General features: G+C 32.6%; 1 long non-coding RNA gene across 1 annotated transcript in view; it reads right to left on the bottom strand.

Annotated features, from left to right (window-relative positions):
* Positions 1–12,706, bottom strand: part of LOC143256061 (uncharacterized) — a 40,864-nt gene extending 28,158 nt beyond the window's left edge. Inside the window, exon 1 of the long non-coding RNA XR_013030980.1 lies at positions 12,480–12,706. This is a non-coding gene — a long non-coding RNA (uncharacterized LOC143256061). The remainder of the gene's footprint in view (positions 1–12,479) is intronic.
* Positions 12,707–14,702: the final 1,996 nt, after the last annotated feature.

Here is a 14,702-nt window from a genome sequence, read left to right as displayed (position 1 = left end):
TGATTTTTGTTTTGTAAATCTGGAGACATACCTCCGTCCTAGCGTGGCCATGGTAACAATCAAATACTATAAAAACCTGAATAACATATAAGCATAATTACGTAACAAGAAATTTCCAGAAGAAAAGAAAGTGTTAAGAACTAAAGGTGATCAGATGGTTGAAGTAATCTTTTTATTATGTCTTTACACCGAAGTACATCAGTTTTTGAATCTACGGGATAAAAGACAAACACTTTTTTGTGACTGATCATTTATTAAACTATAAGTTACGGTACGAATCCAATAATGTGAACTGACGTTCACATTGAATAAGATTCGTATATTATTATTATCCATTGTTCACTAATTTTTTTATATGTAAATTATTTATTTACTTTATAAGAAGCCGTAGAGTAAACAGAATACCCCTCTGGTTATGACAACCACTGTCTGCTTAGAACAATTCGGCATGTGAAATAAATATTTGATAAAAAGAAATATTCAATTTTCTTTTTTTACTTGTTCAGGGATATATTTTATTGTATTTAAATCAGCAAGTCAGGCTAAGAAAGGCTAAACCTTTTTTATAAATGGTAAATTATCAGGCAGATGAGGGTAATAAGAACATAAAAACGTAATAAATGGTTGATTTCTTAGAAATGCTCAAAATCTTTCGGTGTGTTAGAACAAAAGAGGAAGCATTATTTATGTAACTTTGGGATATGGATAAGTGTAGTTACTAATAGTGATTTTTAAGTATGATTTGTTAGATACTTCGAGTACTTAAGAATAATTAAATTAATCAGTGCAAGTGAGTAAGTACCCTTATACTAATTGGCAGAATTCACTATAAAGTTAATAAATTTCACTTCGAAGGATGGTTTACTTAATGGCGAGAGATCTGATTATTATTGAGCTAAAACAATGACGTCATAATGTTGCAAATCAAGAAGAATTGACATGAAAACAACTGATGTTCATCCTAGAAAAACGTACAGAAATTACAGACCATAAAATAGGTTTGTTTATTCATGGCAAAGAGTCGTTATTAACTCGAGTTTGCAGCCATCTGTCGGAACTTCGAAAATAACACTCAAAGAATTATAGATAATTAAACGCAACTGAAAACAGACACACTGTGTCCTTAAGATTGTTAGTTTTGTCTTTTTCTGCGCAAAGCTACACAAGGGCTAATTTCGCAGTCTTGACTAGAGGAAAGACAACTACTCATCACCACTCACCGCCAACTCTTGGAATACTCCTTTACCAAAGAACAGTGGGATTAACCGTCACATTATAATGTCTCCAAGGCTGAAAAGACGAGCATCTTTGGTGTGACGGGATTCGAACCTAAGATCTTTAGATTACGAGTTGACGTGAATATAACGTAAAAAAGTCTAAATTTTAATCAATTTATAAATTTTAGTTTTATGCGAAGACAAAGTTCTGTTGAATTTGCTGGTTTTATTACACATTTTGTAAAGAATGGCTTATAAAGTACGGAAGTACTAACAGTTAGGTTAGTTTCAGAACCATACAGAGTTTAATTAGAGGTTTCAGAGAGTTTGTGTATTTACTGTTCCATAATTTGCGAGTTTATTTTTACTTTCAAGACAGTAAGTATTAATTCTTTTCTCTAATAGATCATTTAGGCAAAGTATTTATGATAAATCTTTGAAGAATATACGGCAACTGCTTGTTGTGGAGACACTGTAGAGGTCGACGTATCGTAAGTCTTCCGCCTTTCATCTTCAGGTCCTCTACACTTGTGTCTCCACATAGGGCAGTTGCATTCCATTCTACAAAGTTTCATCATTAATTGTCTTTGTGATACACTCTGATATTTTTCATTAACTAACTGTAGTGTTTCTCTAGTCTGTATTATTGACAGCTGGCGCAGATAACCCTTGTGTAGCTTTGCAAGACGTTCCAAACAAAAGAAACAGCAGGATATTTTTCTTGTTAAAATATTTTAAACTAGCTATCTTGAAAGCTTTGTTGGTAAGTATAGTTATAATGTTATGTTAAAATATTGTAAGTATGAAATTGAAGAAATATACGTTTTAGCCAGTAATAAAAGACTGCATGATAAATATCTACATTAAAGTCTTGGTTACTGTTAGAAGCTAGAAAATTTTTGAAAAGTAGTTTCTGTTGAACATATTCAAAAACAGATGCTGACCGTTTAAGTATTGCTGAAAATGTAAATAAAATTTAATTTTATGAAACCTTTCCCTAAAATGAGAAATTATGTATAATATTAAAGTGGCTCAATTGTAGGAGGGTAGATACGCATCAAGCCATATCTTTCATTGTACCATAAAACATGGAGCTCAATTCCCTGCCAAAGACACTATAAATAGATAATGTAGCTTTGATTTCAAATAAAACAATAAATATTATAGATCCAAACTGGTTTAAGTGTAGATAAGATAAAAATTCAACATCGTCGTAATGTTCTCTGTCAAAGATTTTATATAATTATTATACACCTAAAACAAAAAAAGCTTGAATTAGTGTAAGAATGTTTGGTTTCAATTTCGTGTAAAGCTACACGAAGACTATTTCCGCTAGCCGTCACTACTTTAGCTGTGTTTGTTCTTTCTTTTTCGAATTTCGCGCAAAGCTGCACCAGGGTTATCTGCGCTCGCTGTCCCTAAGTTAGTAGGTTAAGACTGGAAAGAGGGAACTAGTCATCACCCACCACCCACCACCAACTCTTTGGCTACTCTTTTACAAATAAATAGTGGGATTGTCCGTAACAATATAACGCTCCCACGGCAATGAAGGCGAGCATGTTTGGTGTGACGGAGATTCGAACTTTTGACCCTAAGATTCCGAGTCGAGTGCCTTGACCACATGGTGTTAAAAGAAAAGGTAACTTAACTGAAACGGATTAACAAATAAAGTTTTATTAATAAGTGCAGAAAAGTATATATATTTTGTATAAGTTCAAAATATCACTGAGTGTAATTTGTACCTAACTAATTACAAAGGTAAATTTAGTATTTCTAAGTAACGATTATTGTAACTATAGTTTTGGTACACCCTGCCGATAAGAAAACATTATTTAGGTAACTATTCCACATATTTATATGATTTTAGTGACACGTAGGGATAGATAAGAAAAAAAAGATTAAGTGATTACAGCTTATGTAACTTTTGGAAATAAACTAGAACAAACAATAAATCCAATGTTGCAGCTCAGTTAATATACTTTCACTAACTTATAGTTTCATCACACATATTATGTTATAATTTGAAATGGCAATTTGAGATCACATTGAAAGGAAAATATCCTCAAACAAAAGATTACCGTATTTTCTGAGCGGTAAACAATTATAAGTTAGGAACCTCTCATTCTTCTTTGAAAGCCATTTGAAATACAGGAGCAACAAACGATCGAGTAGAATTGAGTTTTTGTTTTTAAACAATACGTAGTGGGAAACATTTTTCTTTATTTCTTATGTTTTTACTCTCAAGACAAAAATATATAATTTTAATAAAGGATGAAATGTTAGTGATCAAAACGAAAGTTCATATTTTAACAGTCAAATCACGTTTCTCCTAAAGTACCCAAGTCCATAATTAATTGTTACTCAAGAAAGGAATGCCTCTTTTTTTTTTTCTCAATACTGTTATTTATACAACCTTTTCTAATTTCTGTATTGCTTTCAAACATTCATCTTCAATTACTTTAAATATGCATGTACGGTTTTGCTATCAATGATTACTAGATATCTTTTGACGGTCTACATTACTTAAATATTATTTTTCTTTACTAATTTATTTATTTTTTCGTTTAAAAATGGTTGCCAACATGTGAATTGTTTGTTATGATTTCAAGCATAGTATATTTCACATGTTCCATATGTAGCCCTCAGAAAGGATTGACTTTGGTACTACTTACTCATAATAACTTATTTTTACATCGCTACTATATCCTTCACTATCAAAACCTCATTTTCCATTACCACCATACCCACCAGCACCACAGTATCTTCCATATTCTTTTCTTCCACAACCTCTAATTGAACATTTCTAGAAGATACCTCATGAAAGATCGAAAGTTACATCTGACGCAAAGACGTTCATCTATTTCATTACTTGTGCAGTTGTAAATTATTTGTTTTTATGGTCTTGGTATTAATTCGTGTTTGTTTCAACAGAAAGCTAAATCAAATTTATTCTCATATAATTCATATTTTGAAATATTACATAATCGATGCACAGAAAATGGGTCGCCATCTTACATGAAATATATAAACTAATTTGATGGCAAAAAAGGAAAAAAAAACGTCATCTGTTGCTATTTGTAAAATACATGAGATATATTACAAACCATAAATAATGATTAAATTAATAACAGAGATAATACGTTTTTCAGAGTGTTCTGTTTACCCCGATTTTACACAGTTTCTCTCGTTTATTACGATTATTTTTAATGACAAAAACAAGTGCAGAAAGAATGAATAATTTTGTTTTTTTTTATTTTTATATGTTTAAATCCTGCTTTATTTCTAAACATAGTTGTTTTAATTAACTTAGCTATGTAGGTAATATTAAGAAATAAGGACCCAAGCTGTGCTCATAAATCTTCAATACAAAAAAAACTGTCCTCAACTCCAGACTGTAAGACCAATCAGCGAATGCTTCAGGTCTCTACGCAAAGAATTTTCTTTTTAATTTCTTTTTTAGTGATAAAAACTTACTGAAATTCATATTTTTCCTTAATTATTCTTTTTATATGAATGTAAAATATTCACAATTCTAATTGCACGTAATGTTAAATTTTCACTCGAAAACACAATGTTGATTATATCGCTGTCTGTTTTTCTTTATTTCTTCAAATAAGAATATTCATAGGTTCATGTTTTTGAATGATATGAAATTTGTTTATGTAAACATATCAGCACAAAATCGTTATTCCAATAAGAAGTCAGTTACGTGCAAGTTAATATTACTTCACCAAATCATTTGTCTTTTTCTTTCTGAGATAAAACATAATCATGTTACTATTTTTTGCTCTATCTATTCAGATTAGGACTTTATAAATGGAAATCAAATCTTTACTTGGACTCAAACTGAGCAAATTTCAAATATGTGAATAACAACGACCATGATGCCTCTGGTAAACTTTAAACGTAGTAATATACTTTAACTTATTTGAAATTTGTAATTAATTATTTAACCAGTTTACAAGTGGCTTATTTATAATGACTCCATTTGAGTTAGATGTTAGGTTATAAGGACCCAATATTCATTTGCCAGCAAGCGTTTCTTTTTATTTCAGCGCTAGCCACCGTGAAAGCAACACGTATTGATATTATGCTGTTCAAAATGCCAGGACATGTCACGCCAGTAACCCCTCCGGTCTGCTCTTTTATCGTCGAAGGCCTACCGCCGAACCTCAGGCCGCTTCAAATAGTCACGCTAATCGCTCAGGCCAAACCAGACGCTACAATCGACCCATACAGGACTCGTTTCCTACGCCGAGGCGGCATTTTCATTCAGCCCTCTACACCTGCAAACCTAGAATACTTTTGCCGACCATGGAATACTATATTTAGTATCAGTGATGTCGAGAATTTTGCATATATATATTCAGTATCATTTGTTCCCCTACTAAAAGTCCATTCAGTTTTTTTCAGTGTTTTTCAGAGGCGTTCACCCAAATATAGATTCAGAAGAAATCAGACAAGTCATGGAAAGCCAGACACAAACTAGACAACACGCAGTCCACCGTATCTTCTCGAAGTATAATAACCGGCTCACCCACTTTGTCAAGATAGTAACAACGTCAAAACGTAGTGCTGACTACATCCTGCAAAACGGATGTTACTATCATATCTTTCATTTCAGCGCCGAACGCCCACGTCGTCGCTCCACCCACCAGCAGTTTTATAATACCCTCAGACGATACAGATAACCAACGGACGAAAGTCAAAATCAAGCAACGAACTACCGTCTAATCCAGTTCCCAACGGGAAAGACACTCAAACATTCTCAACCTCGACTACCAGCAACTAATCTAAACTGATTGAACCCAATAAGACAAACAACAAATACTGCCAGACCACAACTTTTATTTCAAGTACAACAACCTCTGACCAGATACAATCCACGCGACCTATAACTAAAGACGCACCAGTTAAAACAGACTTCAAGATTACAAAGACCAAAATGTTATAAACTAAGGTTGTTAGAAATCACAAATCAGTCCAGACCACCGTAGAGAAACATAGCCAAGGAGCACTACCAGTAAATTCAAGTCCACCTATTTCTTCGATAAACTAAACCCTAACTGCGGTCATGCCGAACAGGGAAGTGGATTCTCCACCTCCCTTTAACCTTTGCTCGTTGGTAAAAAATGCAATTTGAGCTACGTTTTAGACCCTCCATTCTCATGAAGTGAACTAAACAGTCACTAACTGGATCGTTGGCACCAACTAGTGAAAGTGGGTTTTCTCGGGGTTCTCCCGTTTCCCCCACATCTAAATTTCGGCATTGGATCTATGGATCCCGGCCGTCATGATAAACCCTAAGTCGTATATCGGCCGTTGATTTTGTGGTATTCACGCATAGCGGGTGACCGGTGTCTGTTCGTCGGTTTTTCGTCTTTCTCGCCTGCTCATGATCTCGTACCTAATATCAAGATGATCTACTCCGACCTTATGTTTTTTTTTCGTGTTTTTTTTCGGGTCGCTTCATCAATATTCTAAAACAAGAGTGGGACAAAGAGAAAGTGCATCTTTCTGAGCAACCTCGGTTATCTGTATCTCCTCTGGGAATAGAGAACCTGAAACCGAAATTAATGTCCGCAAGCAAGCGGACGAAGTGGAAATAACTCATTGTGTAGAATTTATTGTGTTCATGACAAAACTGCCCGGCATAGCCAAGTGGATTAAGGGGTTCGACTCTTAATCTGAGGGTTGCGGGTTCAAATCACTGTTGCACCAAACATGCTCGCTCTTTCAGCCGTAATGGCGTTATAATATGACGGTCAATCCCATTATTTGTTGGAAAAGAGTTGCCCAAGAGTTGGCGGTGGGTGTTGTTGACTAGCTGCCTTCTCTCTAGTCTTGCACTGCTAAATTAGGTACGACTAGCGCAGATCGCCCTCGTGTAGCTTTGCGAGAAATTCAAAAACAAACATGACGAAACATCACCTCGCAGCATTACAATAAAAGGTTGGAGCGACGTATAAATTAATGTTTTAGTTATCTTATTTCAATTTAAATTTTACTTATGTGGAAATAACAATTCTTTCACAAAAGAATTAAGCTAAGAGTTTCATAGGTCAAATTGTCGCAGAAACTTTGAAAGAAATACAAATTTATAACCAATATAAACTTTTGTATTTTAGACATAGTGAATTTTTGAAACAAAATACTATTTCTTTAAAATTTTCATAAAGATGTAAAGTTTATTTTGTTTGACATTAAGTACAAAATTACAAATAGGGTTCAACCAACCACAGGTATCTAAACCTGATTTCTGGCGTTGTAAGTCTGCAGACATTCAGCTGTATGAGTTCAGTGTGTGTATTATTATATTTACCTTTCCAAAAGGGCAAAAAAGGTAATGTAAGCCTTCTAATATCTTGATGAAAGAATATAATATTAGTAGATAATGGAAGATCTCATATGTTTGAAAATATGTGTTTTTACCTGCAAAAAATGTATTGTGAAAGCCTTTTATTTCATCCTAAAGGTTAAAGTATGTGATAGCATGTAACAAAATCATTTATCCAGTAAAACATTGTCATAAATGAATAAACTTGGTGGTCTTCACAATCTTACATGATATTTAATTTTTAAACATTTTGTTCGATTATCTACAGACAGACGTTAATTTTTATTTTCTTTATTTTTCGCGAAGCACAAACCAAAACAAACTGCTATCTGTGATCTAGTCATTGCTTGAATCAAAACCCGAGTTTTATTCTCATAAGCTAGAAAACTTAATTTACTGTTAAACCACTGGAAGTATCTGCATCCAAAAAATTGCGCAGAGAAAATAGAAGCATAGACTGATTGAAAGTTTAGAACGTAGAAAATTTTACAAAATTGGAGAATGCTGGTCTTGTTATGTACTGTATGAAGTGTGGATTTTATTAAATGTGGGATTAATTTGGAGGAAATTCATATATATAAAACATTAATTGTAATTTTCCTTTTCTTCTGTAATTCAAGAGAATGAAAATGTTTACTATGTCCAAGAGTTTGACTTTCTAATTTCATTAGCCTGTTTAATGTAACGTTAAGGTTGTTTAATTTTTGTAAGCAGAGACTTAATTGCGCTTTGCAAGAATAAAATTGGTATACATGTAAGATTATTTCAACGAGGTTATATAACATTAAACGTCAAACTTAGACACCATTAAAACTAACCTTCCATACTGTTATTCTAGCGCTATATCTCGTGCTTGAAGTTTTGGTTTTCAAAGGAATATCCATTATTGTTACATAAAGAATACAGATTTTGGATGCATGTTTTGAAATATTTCCAAAATTTAAGAACAATTTAATAAATCTTCGAATTTAAATCACTTACATAAATTAGTTTCCAAATTATTATTAACTGAATTTCTATTTTAGGGTACTAGCTTCATAATTGAAATAAAGTTAGCTACCTAATGCAGAGAAACAAGTACTAACTAGACCGTGAATTTAAGAAAACAAATATTTTCTTCGACTTGGTAATGAACAGTCTATATTTAATTTAACAACTAATTTAAAGAAAATGAATATATCTTCAACGAACATTATTGAGCATATCAAATGGAAACAGGCATACGTAGGTTTCTGTTCACAAACTAATAAAGTCTTTTGGAACTACTCTATACTGCTTAAACAAGATTACTCATGAAATGTCTAGAGGTTCTTAGAAATTTGTACTGTAATGAACAATGGCGTGAACCTCAATATAACGATCTATCTGTAGATGTGAACGAAATAAGAAATACAATAATGCTACGTACTGTTCTGAAATTTGACAAGATCTCAAAAGCAGAAGCTGTGATTGAAGCTAATGAAACATAACGTTATCTATCGAGTGATATCACAAACAAACCTCCATGAAAACGATAAAAATATATAAAAAAATTATTATTCCAAGTACTTAAAGCAGCCACACATTGTCGTTCGCTCCACTTTTTTTAACTCATGTCTTACTAAATTTACCTTTTGTTTGTTTTGGAATTTCGCACAAAGATACTCGAGGGCTATCTGTGCTAGCCGTCCCTAATTTAGCAGTGTAAGACTAGAGGTAAGGCAGCTAGTCATCACCACCCACCGCCAACTCTTGGTCTACTCTTTTACCAACGAAAAGTGGGATTGACCGTCACATTATAACGCTCCCACGGGTGGGAGGATGAGCATGTTTGGCACGACGGGGATGCGAACCTGCGACCCTCAGATTACGAAGCGCACGCCTTAACGCGTTAGGCCATTATCTTTTGAATGATAACACCAATAAACTTTCATAAAAGCATTTTTACATTTCGGGTAAACTGAAGATTCAAAAATTAACCGAAAATAAATGTTGAACGTGTAACATACATTTTTTAAACAATAGAACACAATTTTAAATAAGAATATGATTATCTCTATGACTATATGTCAGAATTTGACTATATATTTTCTTGATGTAATTTTATATGTAGTACTGAAAAATTCGAGTACTCAAAAATTATATTTTGAATAACTGAAAACACTTTTTAATATATCAAACTTGTAACTTGTAAGGTTACACGAGTACTAAATGTGCTTGCTAACTTAACTCAGAAGGATAACACTAGAGGGAAGGCAGACAACCATTACCATCTCTTTCGCCATCCTTTAAGAGATGATTAGTGAGACCGACTGTTGGTCACTCAGTCGCGATTTCGTATCTCCGTCTAACAAGATATGCTCTCCGTTTTAGCCGTGGGGGGAGTTATAACGTGAAGGTCGGTCTCACTAATCATCTCTGAAAGGATGGCGAAAGAGATGGTAATGGTTGTCTGCCTTCCCTCTAGTGTTATCCTTCTGAGTTAAGTTAGCAAGCACATTTAGTACTCGTGTAACCTTACAAGTTACAAGTTTGATATATTAAAAAGTGTTTTCAGTTATTCAAAATATAATTTTTGAGTACTCGAATTTTTCAGTACTACATATAAAATTACATCAAGAAAATATATAGTCAAATTCTGACATATAGTCATAGAGATAGTCATATTCTTATTTAAAATTGTGTTCTATTGTTTAAAAAATGTATGTTACACGTTCAACATTTATTTTCAGTTAATTTTTGAATCTTCAGTTTACCCGAAATGTAAAAATGCTTTTATGAAAGTTTATTGGTGTTATCATTCAAAAGATAATGGCCTAACGCGTTAAGGCGTGCGCTTCGTAATCTGAGGGTCGCAGGTTCGCATCCCCGTCGTGCCAAACATGCTCACCCTCCCACCCGTGGGAGCGTTATAATGTGACGGTCAATCCCACTTTTCGTTGGTAAAAGAGTAGACCAAGAGTTGGCGGTGGGTGGTGATGACTAGCTGCCTTACCTCTAGTCTTACACTGCTAAATTAGGGACGGCTAGCACAGATAGCCCTCGAGTAGCTTTGTGCGAAATTCCAAAAAACAAACAAACAAACTATCCTGAATAACTAAAAAAAAAACAATGTTTTGGTGGGAAACGAATCCTAGTTAGTGTAAGATACACAGAGTTGTCAAATTGCTGCTTTTGTTCTAGCATTTTACTCTTAATTTATAGCTATTACTTTTTTTCTATTTCTGTATGATTGTTTTAAAGTTTAGCACAAAGCTAAAGTATGGTCTTTCTGTGCTCTGCCAACCAAGGGTTTCTACTATTTATGTTTACAGACATTCCGCTGTGATACACGTTAGGTTTCCAGTTCTGTTTCATGATAACAATATTGTTATACAATGAAGTACTGAACTTTTTACGTGTAAAATGGTCTATATTTCAGTAGTCATGGACGGTTAACATAGGATTGGGTATGTATTAATAATTATCTGCCTGGCCTTTGAATCCACGAGTCCATGGTTCTCCTCTAGAAACATGTTGTATTGGTCATGAAGGTAAAGTTTTACTTTAAATTTCGTAAGCGTTTATCTTCTTACATTTGTTATTATTTTTACTTTAATCTTTCATTCTGCTTTTTTTGTAAAGCATCACACTTTGGTATTGAAATGTCAATTTATTTGACAATGTCCCTAAATGTCAGTCTGCATGTCAAAGTTATACCACCTTCTCTGAATGCCTTGATTTCAACACAAATAATGTTTTGAAAGCAACACAATAAATGTATACATTATAGATAATTAGACTGTATCGTTAATAATTTATAACAACAAACCATCCCATTTCCTTTAATAAGTGTCATAAACCAGATTGTGACAAGACAGTGTTCTAACATTTGTAACATGTACACTTTTATGATACATAACACTGGATGATCCAGCAAAATTATTAAATTTTCTGAATCAAGATCTCGGTTGCTACAACAAAACAGTTATTTTAGCCAGTTCATAATTTTAAACTTTACAAATCATAGTTTAAGGTGTCAAATAAAAAAGAAAAAGATAACTTCGATATCACACTAACAGAAATATTCGCACATTATGCAACATGATGTCACCTTTCATTCCTTGTACAGCCTCTTTTAAGAAATTTTGTATCTTAGTTAAGATCACACTAGAAAGGAAAATAGCCTGAAATAACAGACTCTCGTGAGTGGTGACACAGTTCTATGTTAAAGACTTTTTGAGCCTCGTTACAACCCATGTGAGATACAGGAACAATAAATGATTAAGGAAAACTAGGTTTCCATTTTTAAACACAATACAGTGAAAAGAATTTTTGTTTAAACCTTAAGTTTTTTACTGTAAAGTAATAGTATATATAATTCTGATAAAGGATGAGATGTTCGTCATAAGGAACGAGAGTCCATAATCAATCATTCAAATCACGTTTCTTCTGAAGTACCGAAGCCAATAATCAATTGCTTCACACGACCAGAATGCCTGTTATTTATCATACTTTCTTCGATATTTGTTATTTATACAGCTTTTTCTAAATTCTGTATCAGGATTCATACCCGACTCTATAGCCATGCTACTGAAAGGTCATTTTGAATGAAGAAGTGGAGTTAATTTTTTTTAAGATCATTGCTTCTGACTATAGTATATGTGGAAAATAATTATTCCAACACATTGCAGCTTTCCCTTGTTAAAAAATACGGTATATATTGAAGCAGTAGATAAATGACATAATATGTTAGTACAAGTGTTATTTTGACAAAGATTTACAGTATTTCAAGAAATATCATATCGACTGAATTTTTCCACTATTGATAAATTACTGATAAAGAATAATAATAAAGTGAACGTTATTGTTTACAGTTATCAAGGTAAATATGAAACAAATTATTTCCTAGTATTGTGGTAACAATACAGATGGAACCAAGTTTAATAAAGATTTTGTACGCTTACCATTTTCTGTCTATATATTTCGTTACCAGGTATTTCCATTAGTCTGGGTTCAATCTTTTCAAAGTGTAAATTATAAGAGTGCAAAGAGAGAGATAGAACTTGTAGAACAACGACTTCACTGGTGAAAAACCCAAGATCATATAGTTGATGCCTGCTGTGTCACGTGAAAATCTGGGATTTACGCCACAATATTGATGAGATGTCTAACACTTTAAACGTTTTTTTTATGAAATATTAATATAATATTTAGAATTTGGTATCTCATTCAGAATTTTTTTTTCTTTCGTCTACTTTGCATCAGTGTATTTTAGATATGACAGCTTATTATGTAATTTTTGCAATAGTGAAAACGTATACTATATAACCGATAGTATATTCATCTGCAGGTGAGAACCTATGGACAAGAAATATGTTCTTACAACTTGTAATTGAAAGTTGGGCCCGACATGGGCAGGTGGATAAGGCACACTCCTGGTAATCTGAGGGTCACGAGTTCGTATCCTCGTCACATCAAACATGCTCTTTCTTTCACCCATGAAGCCTTAAAACGTGATGGTCGAATTCGTTAGTAAAAGAATAGCAAGCACAGGAGTTGGCTATTGGATATGTCTAAAATAAGAAACAGGTGGTAATCCTTCTCTTTCGCCACCTAGTGACGATTGCAGTAATTTGAAGAGTTTTTCTGTTGTCGTTACCGTTGTTTATATACAGATGTATATGTTATTTCTGAGTTATGACGTTTTTAGTCCTTGGATTCATTTTATTCCTTATCTATAAATATGTATTTGTTTAATAAATACAGGTTGAGATATGGACATCGAGGTGCAGTTTTAATGCGCATGAATTAAATATTATTTTGAATGTAAAATAACTATTAATTAAAAAGAAATATAATATATAGTTATTTATGTTTACTCGTTCATAAAACCAGTTTATTCTATATAAATGAATAAGTATGTCAACGAAAGGCAAAAACTTTTTAAAAGGTAGATGAACGTCACAGAAACATCAAAACGTAAGAAATGGTTGATTAGTTTGAAATGTACTAAACTTTTATGTATGTTAGTACAGAAGAAAAAGCATGATTTCAGTAATTATTGGATATATATAAGTGTAGTTACTGAAACTAATTAATAAATATGATGAGTTAGCTTTATCGACATCTTAAGAATAATTAAATTAATTATTGTACGTGAGTAAGTACACTTAAGTGTCAGAATTCACAACAGAGTTAATAAATTTCATGAACAGGGATGATTTAATCAAAGGTAACCTGATATGTTGTTATTCCAGTACTATATATCGTGATTATTGTCCTGTTTTTGAAAGGAATATCCATTTTTCCTGAATAGAGAATACATGTTTTGAAATAATTCTGGTATTTAAGAACCATTTCGTAAATCTTCGACTTTAAAGAAACTACATAAATTATTTTCCAATTTATTATTATTGGATTTTGTATTTTAATGTATTATTTTCATAAATGGAATAAAAATGCTTATGTAATACTGAGAAACATGAAAAAACTAGTTCGTGAATTTAAGAAAATTAAATAGATATTTTCTTCCAACTGGTAGTGATCATTACATAATTATGACAATATAAATTCATACAGAAGTTTTTATTCACTTTTATAAATATGTTAAGGAAACTGATTATAGTTTCAACGAACTTTAAATATTAAACTAATATTTAAACTAATTTAAATATTAATACTAATATTAAATGAAAGCGTCATATGTGGCATTCTGTTTACAATCTAAAGTCGTTTGGAACTACTTTATACTATATAAAACCTTTCTAATATTAAAGTACTCATGAATTGTTTAGAAACTTTTAGAGTTTTCTGCTATAATGGAGCAAGTTTGTGTCTCTTTACCTAACCGTCTATCAGTAGATGTGAACTAAGTAATAAATACGATGGTGCTACGTACTGTGATGAAATTTAACAAGAACTCAAATCCAGAAGATGTGATTGATGTCTATGAAATGTGGCGTCATGTGTTGAGTAGTATCACAAGCAAACTTCTCTGTAAGCATTGTCACACTTCGTGTATTAAAGTTCCAGAAACAAACCGAATTTAAATATGGTACGTGTAACATCCATTTTTAACAATGACACACAATTTTCAATAAAAGTGCTTTCATCACAACAAGAACATGATTTTCTCTTTAACTGTATGTCAGGATTTGAATATATCTTCTTGATGTAATTTTAAATGT

This window comes from Tachypleus tridentatus, chromosome 7, assembly GCF_004210375.1.
Source record: "Tachypleus tridentatus isolate NWPU-2018 chromosome 7, ASM421037v1, whole genome shotgun sequence".
Taxonomy (NCBI): domain Eukaryota; kingdom Metazoa; phylum Arthropoda; class Merostomata; order Xiphosura; family Limulidae; genus Tachypleus; species Tachypleus tridentatus.
This window is presented reverse-complemented; position numbering and strand designations above follow the sequence as displayed.